The following is a 13,820-nucleotide window of genomic DNA, read 5'->3' on the forward strand; positions in this document are numbered from 1 at the left end:
TCCCAGTACCCAAAATAATAAAACAGGGCTGGCAGCTGACTCAGACCCCAGAAAAGGAAATTCCTGCCATGCTGTCTGTCTACACTAAACCCATGCAACGCCTCGCTGCAGGATTTCAGGAGGCAGCAGGCGAGCCCATCCTGCTTGTCCCCTTGGGAGAGAGACATCCAGAGGGATGGAGAGCAGAACTGCAGAACGAAAGGGAGTTTTGGAAGGGAGGCAAACTCCCTTCACACTCCAACACATCCATAACCCTCGGAGATGAGGACCAGGAACACATCAGACTCTGATGGGGATCCTCTGACCACAGAAGCTGGCAGACAATGTGTGCAGACAGATGGCTCCAGCCCAAGGCATGTGGGGACCAGCAGCTCTGAGAGTCCAGAATGTGCAGAGATGGCTGGGCACTGGCTTTGGGCTCCTTGGGAGCCCAGTGTGACCCAGAGAGCAGGGAGCAAGGTCTTCCTGAGCATCTCCCAAACCTGTCAGGAGAGGGGGATGACAGCAAACAGACTTTTGTGGGTGCTGACACCAGAGAAAGCTGGTTTGGAGCCAGCTGATGGTGTCCAAAGGTGACGGGCAGCAACCTGCAACACCAGATAACTCCTGACTCATCAGTGAGAGTGTGAAATCTCCCATTCTCTCCACACAGCACTTCTTCATCCACAGGGAACCACCAGAAACACCCTGCTGGCATTAGCGTGAGTGACAGAGCCTCTCTGGAAGCTGGAGGATGAAGGAGGGGATTCTCCTTTGAGAAAGAGAACAGCAAGCACTGTGGATGTCATTATATACATCTACAGACATCTCAAAAAGTCTGCATTTCCACCCTGGACCATCACCAGGTAAAAAGGAATAACTTCAGCCTCAGTGAGGAGGGTGACCAGGCTCCCTTGGCAGAGAGGAATGGTCCTTGTTTTGCCCAGCAGAGACTCAGCCCTGCTCTCCAAAGGGCTCTCCCTGCCCCTCAGTTAAGCATGATTTCTGCTTGCCAACACAGCTCTGTGCACAGTGTGATGGTCCCCACATCCTTGAGGGAAACACCTGCTTCAAGACTCTTGGATGCTCCTAAGGGTCACCATGTCAGCAATTCCAGCTGGCCTCCAAACCAGGAGCATTGGTACAAGGCACCCATGGACAGGGAGCAGGGACCTTGACTGCTGAAGATGTTTGAGTCCAGAAAAGGCTGTTGGGGAGTCCAGATAGGACGAACTGCTCTGACTGATTTCAGCACTAACACAGGATCAACCAGTGTCCACTTGGGACCTGAGGCGAGGCATCCATCTGTGAGGGGAACAGCTGGGTAACTGTCACACCAGGGGGGACTTTCTGTGTTCATCTCAGTGCAGGCAAGGCAAGGCAAGGCAAGGCAAGGCAAGGCAAGGCAAGGCAAGGCAAGGCAAGGCAAGGCAAGGCAAGGCAAGGCAAGGCAAGGCAAGGAAAGGAAAGGAAAGGAAAGGAAAGGAAAGGAAAGGAAAGGAAAGGAAAGGAAAGGAAAGGAAAGGAAAGGAAAGGAAAGGAAAGGAAAGGAAAGGAAAGGAAAGGAAAGGAAAGGAAAGGAAAGGAAAGGAAAGGAAAGGAAAGGAAAGGAAAGGAAAGGAAAGGAAAGGAAAGGAAAGGAAAGGAAAGGAAAGGAAAGGAAAGGAAAGGAAAGGAAAGGAAAGGAAAGGAAAGGAAAGGAAAGGAAAGGAAAGGAAAGGAAAGGAAAGGAAAGGAAAGGAAAGGAAAGGAAAGGAAAGGAAAGGAAAGGAAAGGAAAGGAAAGGAAAGGAAAGGAAAGGAAAGGAAAGGAAAGGAAAGGAAAGGAAAGGAAAGGAAAGGAAAGGAAAGGAAAGGAAAGGAAAGGAAAGGAAAGGAAAGGAAAGGAAAGGAAAGGAAAGGAAAGGAAAGGAAAGGAAAGGAAAGGAAAGGAAAGGAAAGGAAAGGAAAGGAAAGGAAAGGAAAGGAAAGGAAAGGAAAGGAAAGGAAAGGAAAGGAAAGGAAAGGAAAGGAAAGGAAAGGAAAGGAAAGGAAAGGAAAGGAAAGGAAAGGAAAGGAAAGGAAAGGAAAGGAAAGGAAAGGAAAGGAAAGGAAAGGAAAGGAAAGGAAAGGAAAGGAAAGGAAAGGAAAGGAAAGGAAAGGAAAGGAAAGGAAAGGAAAGGAAAGGAAAGGAAAGGAAAGGAAAGGAAAGGAAAGGAAAGGAAAGGAAAGGAAAGGAAAGGAAAGGAAAGGAAAGGAAAGGAAAGGAAAGGAAAGGAAAGGAAAGGAAAGGAAAGGAAAGGAAAGGAAAGGAAAGGAAAGGAAAGGAAAGGAAAGGAAAGGAAAGGAAAGGAAAGGAAAGGAAAGGAAAGGAAAGGAAAGGAAAGGAAAGGAAAGGAAAGGAAAGGAAAGGAAAGGAAAGGAAAGGAAAGGAAAGGAAAGGAAAGGAAAGGAAAGGAAAGGAAAGGAAAGGAAAGGAAAGGAAAGGAAAGGAAAGGAAAGGAAAGGAAAGGAAAGGAAAGGAAAGGAAAGGAAAGGAAAGGAAAGGAAAGGAAAGGAAAGGAAAGGAAAGGAAAGGAAAGGAAAGGAAAGGAAAGGAAAGGAAAGGAAAGGAAAGGAAAGGAAAGGAAAGGAAAGGAAAGGAAAGGAAAGGAAAGGAAAGGAAAGGAAAGGAAAGGAAAGGAAAGGAAAGGAAAGGAAAGGAAAGGAAAGGAAAGGAAAGGAAAGGAAAGGAAAGGAAAGGAAAGGAAAGGAAAGGAAAGGAAAGGAAAGGAAAGGAAAGGAAAGGAAAGGAAAGGAAAGGAAAGGAAAGGAAAGGACTGAACACGGGCTGCAAACACTTCCACAGCAGCATCTGACTGTGACATGGCCAGATCTGGCCTCCCTAAGCATGAATGCCTCTGAGCAGCCTGAAATGTTGAAGCTGACTTGTTCTGAAAACACAGCAAGTTGTCCAGAAAGTGCAAGTGAAACCCTGGTGGAGCCATTTTGCAGCTCCTGTGCAGAGGCTGGGTCTGCCCTTAATGGATGTGCTGGACAACCATGGTGAGAGCAGCGGGATTTCCCTGAGGAAGGACTCTAACAGGCACACTCTAGACTGATGTAAAGGTGCTTTATAGGGACAAGGATGCTGCTTCTCCTCAGGGGAATTATAAAAAGAGCAAAAAGCTCATCAGGATGATGTAATTGCAGCAGGACAGTGTTTTAACCACACCTGCTCTGGACCAAAAGGTTCTCTCGACCTATGAGACACCCTGCACTAGGTTTTGTGGCAAGGGTAGAGCAGAGCTGCTATACCAGCCTGCAGTAGGGTCATTGTGCCTCTTAGCAGACTCTTTTAGGTGTTCTCAGGGCTTTTCTCCTGCTCCTTAGACACCTTTACATTTGGGCATCAGACAATGACTTTGGGAACTGATGAATTACGTGCTGGACTGAGGCTTTACTGAAGCACAGGGAGGCCAGAGGGGCCTGCCAGAAATCAGTGTGCTGTAAAGATGAAAGAGGTTCAGGAGATGAGTGCTGCTCAGCCTGGTGCAGCCCGTGACCCAATGACACAGTGGCACACGAGGAGTGGCAGCTGCGTTTGCTGCAGGGCACAAGTGTGCAAACTGCAGTGCTGTGCCTGACATGGGAATCTCTGCCTGTTACAGTGTGCAGAATCAAAGGGACAGTGTCCCCACAAGGTGCACTCCTTGCAGTTTGCTGTTATCTGGAGAGCAGTGGATTTCCTGCTCTTCTGCTTTCAGGAAATACCCAGCTCATAAAGCACAGGCTTCTGCTACAGGACCATTCCCTACATCTACCAGGTGCTGCTGGAATTTTGTGGCCACTTTTCTGCTCCCCTGCTCTGATGGCAGTAATAGTAACACATCTGCATTTTAGGTGTTGCTATCAAGCTATGATCTTGCTGTGATCCTGCACATCCAAACCAGCCTTATTACTCTGCTCCTGGTCCCCAGGCAGCTCTGGATCAACATTCCCACCAGGCATTTTGGAATCACCTCCTCTTGGACTTACCCCAGCTCTCACAGCAGGGGCACACAGGAAATCCTGAACCTCTGCACACTCAACTCTCCCCATTCTTCCATGCAAAAATGAAAAGACTCTGGAGGAAGCCTGTAAGGGTGAAAGGAGGTAGGTCCAAAAGTCTGGGATAAAAATCTCTGGCTCTTTCCAGACAGTCTTATGGTTTGGGGAGAGGGATAAATCCCTCCCTGGTGTCCCATGGCTCCTGCAGAGGCAGGTCCCAGCTGTGCATGCCCCAAACACCCTTTCACCATGCTCAGGTGCTGTGCTTTAAGGATCACCTGCAGGAGAGGCAGGGGGGACAGGATGGGCTCCGGTGGCACACATCTGTCCCACCAGCCCCTAGAAAGGAGCCACCAAAGGAAACTGCCTCAGCTGCTGCAGCAAATTAATTCTCTCCATTTCTGTAAGGATAACCAGCCCCATGATTATCTGCTGCCTCTGTTTCCACACCCATGCATGGAAAAAGCTGCCCCCTGGGTTCTGGGGAAGAGGGAGGGCTTTCATGTTGAGAGAATACCAAAAGAGCTGGATAAACTGCCTTGAAAGGACACACAATGTCCTTTCCTGGAAAGGCAGGTTAACACTCCCAGCTGCAGGCAGGCAGCTCCTGTTTCCAAGCTCAGGACTCTGGTGAGGAGTGGCTTGAATAGCTGCCCTTGCCTGGTGCTGCTAACTTAGGAGGCAAAACCTAAATACTCATTAAGGCAGGACTTGGCAGAAACCCCATCCTCAATTACAAAAATCAATTCATTTTTTTTATGAGTCTGAAGCCTTTGGGGCCTTATAATCTAATTAAATAAAGCTTTCTCACTTTCCTCTTGCCTGCTCCCCTAGCTTCTGTTGTACCAGTAAAGACAAATATATATTTTTAATTTAGCAGAATTCCCCTGCATCGTGTATTCCCTTCTGGCCAGAAACCACTTCTGTTCCCCTGTGCCTGTGTCCTGCTTGGGCAGGCTGCATCCACAGCCTGATGGATTTTGTTCCTAGCAAGTGCCAAAGCTCCAGGCTCCCAGTTCTCCTCCATCCACTCCCACAGGCTGGGTACCAGTGCCTGTTTGAGGAGCAAATATGCAGAATCTGGGAAGGAGCAGAGCCCCACACAAGGTGAGCTCAGCACTGGGAGCAATGCCTTGTGACCGTGTTCACAGGGGTCTTAGGATGAGAGAAGAGATAGGAATCTGACTCCATGTTTCAGAAGGCTTGATTTATTATTTTATGATATGTATTATATTAAAACTATACTAAAAGAATAGAAGAAAGGATTTCATCAGAAGGCTAGCTAAGAATCGAAAAGGAAGAATGATAACAGAGGCTTCTGTCTCGAACAGAGAGTCCGAGCCAGCTGGACTGTGATTGGCCATTAATTAGAAACAACCACATGAGACCAATCACAGATCCACCTGTTGCATTCCACAGCAGCAGGTAATCATTGTTTACATTTTGTACCTGAGGCCTCTCAGCTTCTCAGGAGGAAAAATCCTAAGGAAATAATTTTTTATAAAAGATGTCTGTGACAGTGCCTCATGCCACACTGAGGGCCGGACTCATCCAAGGCTGCCAGGTCTGTCTACCCTGAGTTGGAAGGGACCCACAAGGATCATCTAGTCCAGCTCCTGCCCCTGCACAGGACAGCCCAGCAATCCCACCCTGTACCTGAGAATGTCATCCAAACCCTCCTTGCACTGCCAGGATGAGATGCTGCTTTAGGACATGCAAGGGGAGAGGCTGTGGGTGACCTGGAGAAAGTGCCACAGGGTCCCCAAATGGTTTGGTAGGAAAGGACCTTAAAGATCACCTCATTCCAAAGCCCTGCCATGGGCAGGGGCACCTTCCAGGGCCATCCTCTCTTCCTGTGTCCAGCACCAGCCAACAGTAAGTGGCCATGCAGAGTGGGCAGAGATCTGTGTGAGTGTGCCCAGGCCCTGCTGGGGAGGAGGTGCAGGCAGCAGGTCCTGCTCTCTATATGGCAGCACCTGATGTTTCCCTGAGCTGGCCTCAGATCCCAGTTCTGGATCAGGTGCTGGAGGAAGGCTGGAAGGTACCACAGGGAACATCCTCTCCACTTCTATGAGGCTTTTGCATAGAACTGTGTGAAATTTTTTGGAAAAATTGTTCACTTGCTGAAAATTGCAATTATAGGTCAGCTAGACCTTACCTAGGGTTGTGATGCACTTGTGCTGAAACCACTGAAGAGCTGGATTTAAAAAAAACCCAAAAAGTTGCAAGAACAGAGCTTTTTGCCTTGACTTGGAACATATAAGCAAATCCAGAAAACAAAAAAAATGCAACCCTTCAATTTAGTTTGGTATCACAGCATTTCCCTACTATCTTAAAATTTTTTAAAGATTTAAAAGAAAAAAATATTTGGGTCAAATTTGTTTTTCCATATCAAGAAAATAATAGAGAGACAACTGCACATGGGGGAGGAGAAGCCAGAGAGGAGGCTGAGCTCACATCATTTTCCCTAGGCTTTTCAGTACGGTTGATGAACCGTGAGCAGATCAGGCACTGGGGTCTGATGTCAGTTTTCCTGCTTGATGCTGATCAGGAAAACTCAGAGGCACATGCTGTAACCCCCAGAAAGGGGACATCACTGGGGTTTGCTTTCCTAGGTTCTGCCTTTTGAGGGGGAATTCAGTTCTGAATTCTCAGCCAGGCCACAGGGACAGGAGAGCTCAGCTGCATTGCCTGGGGGAGACAAGGATGGGCAGTGACCGTACAAGACACCAAATCCAGCTGTGAGCCCCCAGCCCAGCAAACACTTCATCCCAAAGGTCACAGAGCAGCCCTGTCCCCAGCATGTCCCTGCCACAGTCACAGCACATGGAAAGCTCCCAGAGACATTGGGGGCCTCTGCAGTGTGGAGCTGTCAGAGCTGGAGAGCACGAGACACAAAACCAGTGCACAAAGATTTTGCCAGACTGGGGCTTTGGGAGATCATCCTTGGAACCAGACCATGTCCCATGCTGTAGAGGAAGGCAGAAAATCCTGGGATGAATCCTGGGCTCATCCTGCTTGGAAGGAAGTATTGCCCCTTCCCTGCCCCTGCTGAGGTGTGTGACAGCAGCCACCAATGTCAGGGCATCCCACCAGCACCCCCTTTGCTGGGAGCCATGCAGGATGTCTCAGAGAAGAAGAGAAGACAGCAGAGGATGAGGCAAGGCTGGTGGCACCACAGAGGTGACACCCTGAGCAGCTCCCATGGCACCCCTGAGTGGTGCTGGGGAGATCCCTTCAGGTGTGGTCTCCTCTCTTGGGACCCAGTGTGAGCACAGCTCCTGGCCAGGACGTGGGGACATGGGGACAGTTCCTTCAAACAAGCTGACAGCAGACAGCCTGAGCCACCTGCCAGCCCTGCCTCTTCCACAGGCCCTTCAAAACCACAGAGCACAGAAACCACAAGGGGAGTACGTGAGGTGACGAGAAGGAGGCAGAGGAAGGAGTGGAGGAAATGCAGTGCTGGTGAAGAGGTAGGTGACAAACCGTGTGCCCAGTGCCAGGCTGAGGCCCAGAGCCCAGAAAAAGCATGGAGAGCACAAGAAGGGGCTTGGGCTCAGCTGCAGAATGTCTGCTGGGGCTGCCTGCAGCTCCTTACTCCCTCTGGCCCTGCCTGGTGCAAGGGAGGGAGCACTGGGCCTGACCCAGTGATGGGCAGTGTTTGCTCTAGAGGAATCCCCAGTGTCCCCACCTGGGAGCTGAGCAGAGCTGGGTGCTGCCCAGGCTCAGGGCTATGGGCTGCAGGGAAGGACCTCCCCAGGCATCTCAGCCACTCCTGGAGCTCCTGCAGGAGCACAAAGGACAGCAGCGAGGACAAAGGGAGAGGTGGTTACTGTCCAGCTTGGACAGGTGAGAAGCCAGAACTGACCCTGTCCCTCTCACACCATAACCCCTCAGGGAAGAACCACGAGCCTCCAGTGCAGAATCCACCCCTGAACCACTCCTATGGCTCCATCCAGCCACTGAGAACCTGGATGCACTGGGCCTCCCATGGATCCTGGCCCAGCACATCCCTGGGAAAGGCATTTTCCTGCCAAAAGGGCAAGGAGGATGATTTCACCTCCAGCAAATCTGGCTAAGAGGTGTGCCCACAGCAGAGACTGTCAGGCAGCAGAGCAAGCAGCACCCACAGGGGATGTGGCCACTTCCACCAGCAGATCACCCACTCCAGGGACTGCTCACACTCAACCTCCAAGGAATTGCTGTGCCCACAGCCAGCACTTTGCTGGCAGTAGCCACAGCTCCCTCCCAGCCCAGGGAACATCCTGCTGGCAACTGCAGCAACCTGTGAGAGTCAGCAGGGCCACACACAGGTGTCTGTGTGTGAATTGAACAGGGAATTCCATTTCCTTCTGGCAGCAAGAACCAGCTCCAGCTTTGTGCAGAACCATGGACACCACATGGGGCTACTTCAGATTTCAAAGGAGACTTTTCACTCGAGTTGCTTTGGCATGGTGGCCTGACCTACCCAGCACTGTGTGCCTCAGGACAGGCACACCGCACACAAACCCATGGCATGGAAAGTTGTGGCACCGCTGGATGGAGGGAACTTCATTGCTGGGAAAACCCATGGAGGAAGAGGACAAAAAGGTGTTGGGTGATGGGATGGAGAGCAGAGAAGTGGGTTGAAGTCCAGAAGAGCAATTCAGGATATTTCAGCAGGGAGATGAGAGATGAGCAGCACCAGTGGGGAGAGCAGAAAGCCAAGACACCTGTGAGTGCTTCATGTGAAGAGCCACGTGATGGGCCACGCAAGGAGGACAGCCTGAGGTCAGAAAAGCAAATCCTCACCTTGGACAGTTCAAACTGGTCTGAAAGTGCTTGAGTCCCTCTTGCCACCCTCTGTGGAGCTCTCATGAGTGGCCTCAGCAAACACAGCCTCACCCCACCCACCTGGTCTCCATGGAGTGGAGTTACTGCTCCCCACCACCACCTCCCCATGCAAGCAGGGCACTGAGCAGGCCTGGTGGTCACACAGAGGTTCTTCCTGGCAGAGCTCCTGTGTCCCCTGCCCAACGCTGCCATTGTCACCTTGGCAAAGTCATTTAACCATGCCAAGCCTCAGTTTCCCCAGAGAATAATCCAGCCACATCCTAGGGTGGGCTGAAGGTGCTGAGACAGGAGGGAACTCAGTGCAGAACTATTTGGCTTCCAACCTCACACCCCCAAAGAGATCTCCAGGGAAAACTACCCACTTTCAACTCCACTTGTGCCTAACTTTCAGGGGGAAAAGAGGCCCAGAATGAGAACCATCCATTTTGTGAATTAGCCATCTCTCTGACATCCCCTCTGGACTCGGCCACCCACTTCCAGACTTTATCCATTGTTTGCTTGGACTTGAAAAATCACATTAAGGAAAATCCTAGTTGAATCACAGACTTTGGAACAGTTGCAATGGACAATTTGACAAGGACATGGGGATTTAACATATTTTTAAAGCAAAAATATCTAATGAGAATATGCTCCACTCCTGGCTAAAAACATCTACTGGCATGGGGGGAATTAAAGCCATAATGCCAGCTACTATAATGCAGGCCTGGAACTCCATGCAAATATTATCCTGATCCAAGAGCTACAAAGCTCTGTTTATCCTAGTAATTAATTCTGTCTTATGTTTAGTGATACAATTAGAGAAACACTGCCATTCTGATGGGCTTGCTTCCACCAGTGCCTTTTACTATATTTACATGCCCACAATAGGCTTGGTCTCACAGAAAAGGGTGAAATTGCATTTATGGAGACAATGCCACATGCATTCCCAGAGCATTTTAGAGATGTAAAGTTAGGCTCCAAATTGCACGTTTATTGTGCGAGCACACAATGAGCTTAGATTAAATATTGACTAAAGCCAGCCTAACACCCAAAATAATGAAGATGAGCACAATAGTGTGATTTACTCCCAGCCACTAGAGAAATACACATCTGTAACATATAACATGCCCTTCCCACAGATATACTCTTTGTATTCTAGCTAGCCTTAGGCAGGAAAATTTCATTCTCATAAATTATGGATTTTCTTTCCCAACTGCCAACACATCCATATTACCAGTTGCAAAGCAAACAAATATAATAATTTAAATAATAATTTTTAAAAAGCCGTTGCTCTGACACAGTGAGGAGCAGGTGACTGGCTCCTTGAATCCTCAAAGTTGAGGCAGCAAAATGGAAGATAAACATGGCTAAAACCAGAGCATCCTTTCCCTTTTGTCCCTCAAGGTGTGGGAGCCAGCAGGGAGGTGTGGGCATGGCAGGTATCCTTTTAGAAAGTACTCCCAGCCCTAGCTGTGCTCAGAAAACTATCTGTCCTTCTCACGCCTTCCTCCTTCCCAGACTTGTGGAAGAAATTCAGGGAGAGGCAGACGTTAATAGAACAATTATGATAATAACCCAGCGCTGAGTGGGGGTAACACACACCCTTCCCAGCAGCTCGACCTCTAAATCCTCTAATACAGCACTGCTTCATTCAAGATTAAAAGAAATTGTAACCCAGCAGAGACAAAAAGACACAGGAGGCAAGGCAGGATCTCACTCGGCAGCAAAGCCCCACTCCAGTCCAGATGCAGTCATATCACTTCAGCTTCTCTGTACCATCTCCATGACAACCATGTAATTTGGATGCAATAACCACTGCCGAATTGATCTTTAAATGTAGCTTTGCTATAAAACATAATACTGAACGTGTCAGGCTCAGGATAAAGAGAGGTAGCCCCCTACCACTGAGGACTGTGATTTAAGAGCCCCTCTTTAATTTTCAGCTTCAATAATTGCGTGTGTGAGTGGATTTTAAAGGCAGGAGCAGCAAACATCATTTGTGTGTGTGTGTAAGGCACGCTTTGGGGTAACACTGCCAATGAGACACCACACTGAGAGCTGGAAAATGTGTCAATGTATATCCAGAGAATGGGCATCTTCCCACATGCACACACACACGCACACACACGCACACACACACGTACCAGTCAGTCTCCAGCCTCTGAAGCACACAGCTGATGCATCAAATAATCCTAATAAGAACCAAACCTAGTATAACTAAGCAAAATAGGAGGGGGGATCGATGTACAGCATGACAATGAGAGCCGGGGAGCTCGCACTGGCACTTACCCGAGCAATGAGCTGTTTATTTTTTGGTCCCTTCACAAATGCAGCTCCCTTTTCTCTTCAACAATCCATGCAAAATAATCTGCAGTCCCACCGATGGAGGAGTGGCCCCGTCCCTCCCCCTCCGCCACCTTCCTAGACCTCCCTGTTATTGGCTTCCTTCTCCCTTCTCTCCTGCTCTCCCTCGCTCGCTGCCGATGGTTACACCTCCCAGCCTTCCCCCAAGGTGTCAAGAGACTGCTGGGGATCCAGCAGGCAGGGTGGGAGGGACGGGAGAGGGGGAGGAGGCAGGAGGCACGGTGAATGGAGCAGGGAAAGGATGGAATAAAGCTCCGGCAGAGCCCCCGGCAGGAGCAGACCCGCCGCTGCCTGGGAGGCTCCGCTCGCAGCGCAGGAGCTGCCAGGGGTGTCCCCGGAGTGCTGGGGCTTGTCCCCCCACGGGCACCTGCAGAGCGCTGAGGGATTGCTCTGCTTCCTGCCAGCAAATCCTCACCCTGCGAATCGACACTGGCTTCAAGTTTTGGGTTGAAATCCTGCCAAATGCTCTCAGTGTCTTTAACAACCGATGAGCTCCAAACGCAGCCGTGCAGCACTGGGAATGCCTCGAGGACCCACCTTGGTGCACACCCCAGCACTGCAGGTTGGGCTGCTCCGTGCCTCTGGACACTCCCACCTGCTGCAGCTCCATCCCATCCCATCCCATGGATCCCATCCCATCCCATCCCATCCCATCCCACCCCATGGATCCCATCCCATCCCATGGATCCCATCCCATCCCATCCCATCCCATCCCATCCCAGGCTCCAGCAGCAGTGCTGTCCTGTGCCTGCCAAGCTGCCTCCAGGGCCTCTCCCACCACGGTGGGCTGGAGCTGGTGCTGCTCACCACCACTGACACGTCTCCATCCTGACAGCTCTTGCACGCAAAGGCAATGGCTTTGTCCCCAGGTGTCCCCAGGAACCTGGCTCACCAGGAGTGTTGGGGACGCAGTGTGGGGTGGAGAGGCACAGGGGCACAAGGCTTTTCCTGCTTTTACCAGACTGACAGAGCAGTGTTTTATGGCAAACCCTGTCCCTTGGCCTTCTGGTGGCTGTAATACAGTGAAGGTTTCTGTGGGTGCACAGGTGAGGGGTGGGGCGTGCTCTCTGGGTCAAGCTGCCCCACTGGAGCACAAGCCAGTGGTCCCTTAGCCTGGGCCAGCTACAGGGGTCCTTCCCCCAGAGCAGGCACACTCTGTGCTGGCATCACCCGTGTCTGGGTGGCACACAGGAGCCAGGAAGTGCACCCTGACTGCTGTGCAGGGATGTGGGGTCACAGAACCACAGAAGGGTTGGAGGGCACATGAAAGACCACCTTGTTCCAGCCCAGGCCGTGGGCAGGGCCACCTTCCACCAGACCAGGGTGCTCCAAGCCCCACCAAACCTCTGAGTGAGGAAGAAGGGTTTGGTTTCTGCCCCAGATCCCCCTCCTGATTCCAAGGAGAAAACCTCTCCCTAGATCTCTGTCTCTTGGAACTCTTCTTCCAGGGAACACACATTGCTGAATGAGCAGACAAATCCCCGACATCCCAAATTAAAAATACAATTACAACCTACAGCCATACATCCTAACCCTGCAACACAGCCATCAGGTGAAATAATGTCCTGGAGCAGCTCAGCAGAACATGGCCAGAGATCCTTCCAGCAGGGATACCCCAGCACAGCACACAGGGTCGTTTGCCAGGGATAGGATTGGTAATGAACCATGTAATGGCCACCCTGCAGCTACACTCAGGACTTTTCCAACAAATGCAAGTGTGAGTGAAGGTTACTGTGCTGGAGAGACACAGAAATGGACCTTGTGGCCACAGTCAAGAAGCTGGGCAAATCCAGGTGTGGGGCTTTTAACCTCCCACAGGGTCCCTTCATTAAAGAGATTCGATTAATACCATCATAAAAGTCTGTCCTGCTGCTCTTTCTGATCAACTCTAATGTATTTGTAATCAAACAATTATCAGGTTAGGGTGCTTTAACAAAAAGAAATGAATATAAAAGCACAATCAATATTTATCAGTCTGTTGTGCTGCTCAGTTCTGAAGGCAAGGAACAAAATCCAATTTCTGCTCAGCCAGTCCTAGGAAATGACATTTTGCAGCATGAGAAAATGAGGTTCTAGTTTCTAAGAATATATCCACTAGTGGGTTCCAAATAACTGTGTTATCAATCATTCTGCTCCTGGGAATGAGTGTATCAACAGCTGGATTCAGGGAGAAACCTCCTCTCCTCCCCTTGGCAGGGTAGTGAGCCTGTGCCTGTCATTGATTGGGCATTCCCAACAGCAACAAGGCACAGGGATTTCTCCTGGTACATCTCTGTCAGGTGCCTCCAATATGTCATAATATTTTCTTCCAATTAAGAAAACTCCCAAACTACGATTCCGTGTGTGCTGCTGAACTGTCTGGATTTTTTGCCACCTGTGACACGAGTTCTCTGAGGAAGAAGGAGCATCCTGAGGCAAAGACACCTTCCCTCCACACCAGCATCAGGGGAGCCACCAACAAGCCCCCCAACAAGCCAAAGCACCCCCTGTGAGCCTGCCAGGCAGCAGGGAACTGCAGGCATCACAAGTAAACTGCCAACATCTGCATCATCCAGACCATGGGAATGCTCCAGCTAGGCTGAAAGCACAGGGGGACACCTGGAGAAAAGATAGGTCCTGAGAGGGTTCATGGTCCTGTAGCCCCATGGATCCACCAAA

At 50.2% G+C, this 13,820-nt stretch overlaps 1 long non-coding RNA gene across 1 annotated transcript in view; it reads right to left on the reverse strand.

Annotated features, from left to right (window-relative positions):
- Positions 1-11,232, reverse strand: part of LOC115948374 — a 21,107-nt gene extending 9,875 nt beyond the window's left edge. Inside the window, exon 1 of the long non-coding RNA XR_004082191.1 lies at positions 11,088-11,232. This is a non-coding gene — a long non-coding RNA (uncharacterized LOC115948374). The remainder of the gene's footprint in view (positions 1-11,087) is intronic.
- Between the last annotated feature and the right edge of the window lie 2,588 nt (positions 11,233-13,820).

The sequence above is a fragment of the Geospiza fortis genome, unplaced genomic scaffold (assembly GCF_000277835.1).
Source record: "Geospiza fortis unplaced genomic scaffold, GeoFor_1.0 scaffold413, whole genome shotgun sequence".
Lineage (NCBI taxonomy): Eukaryota > Metazoa > Chordata > Aves > Passeriformes > Thraupidae > Geospiza > Geospiza fortis.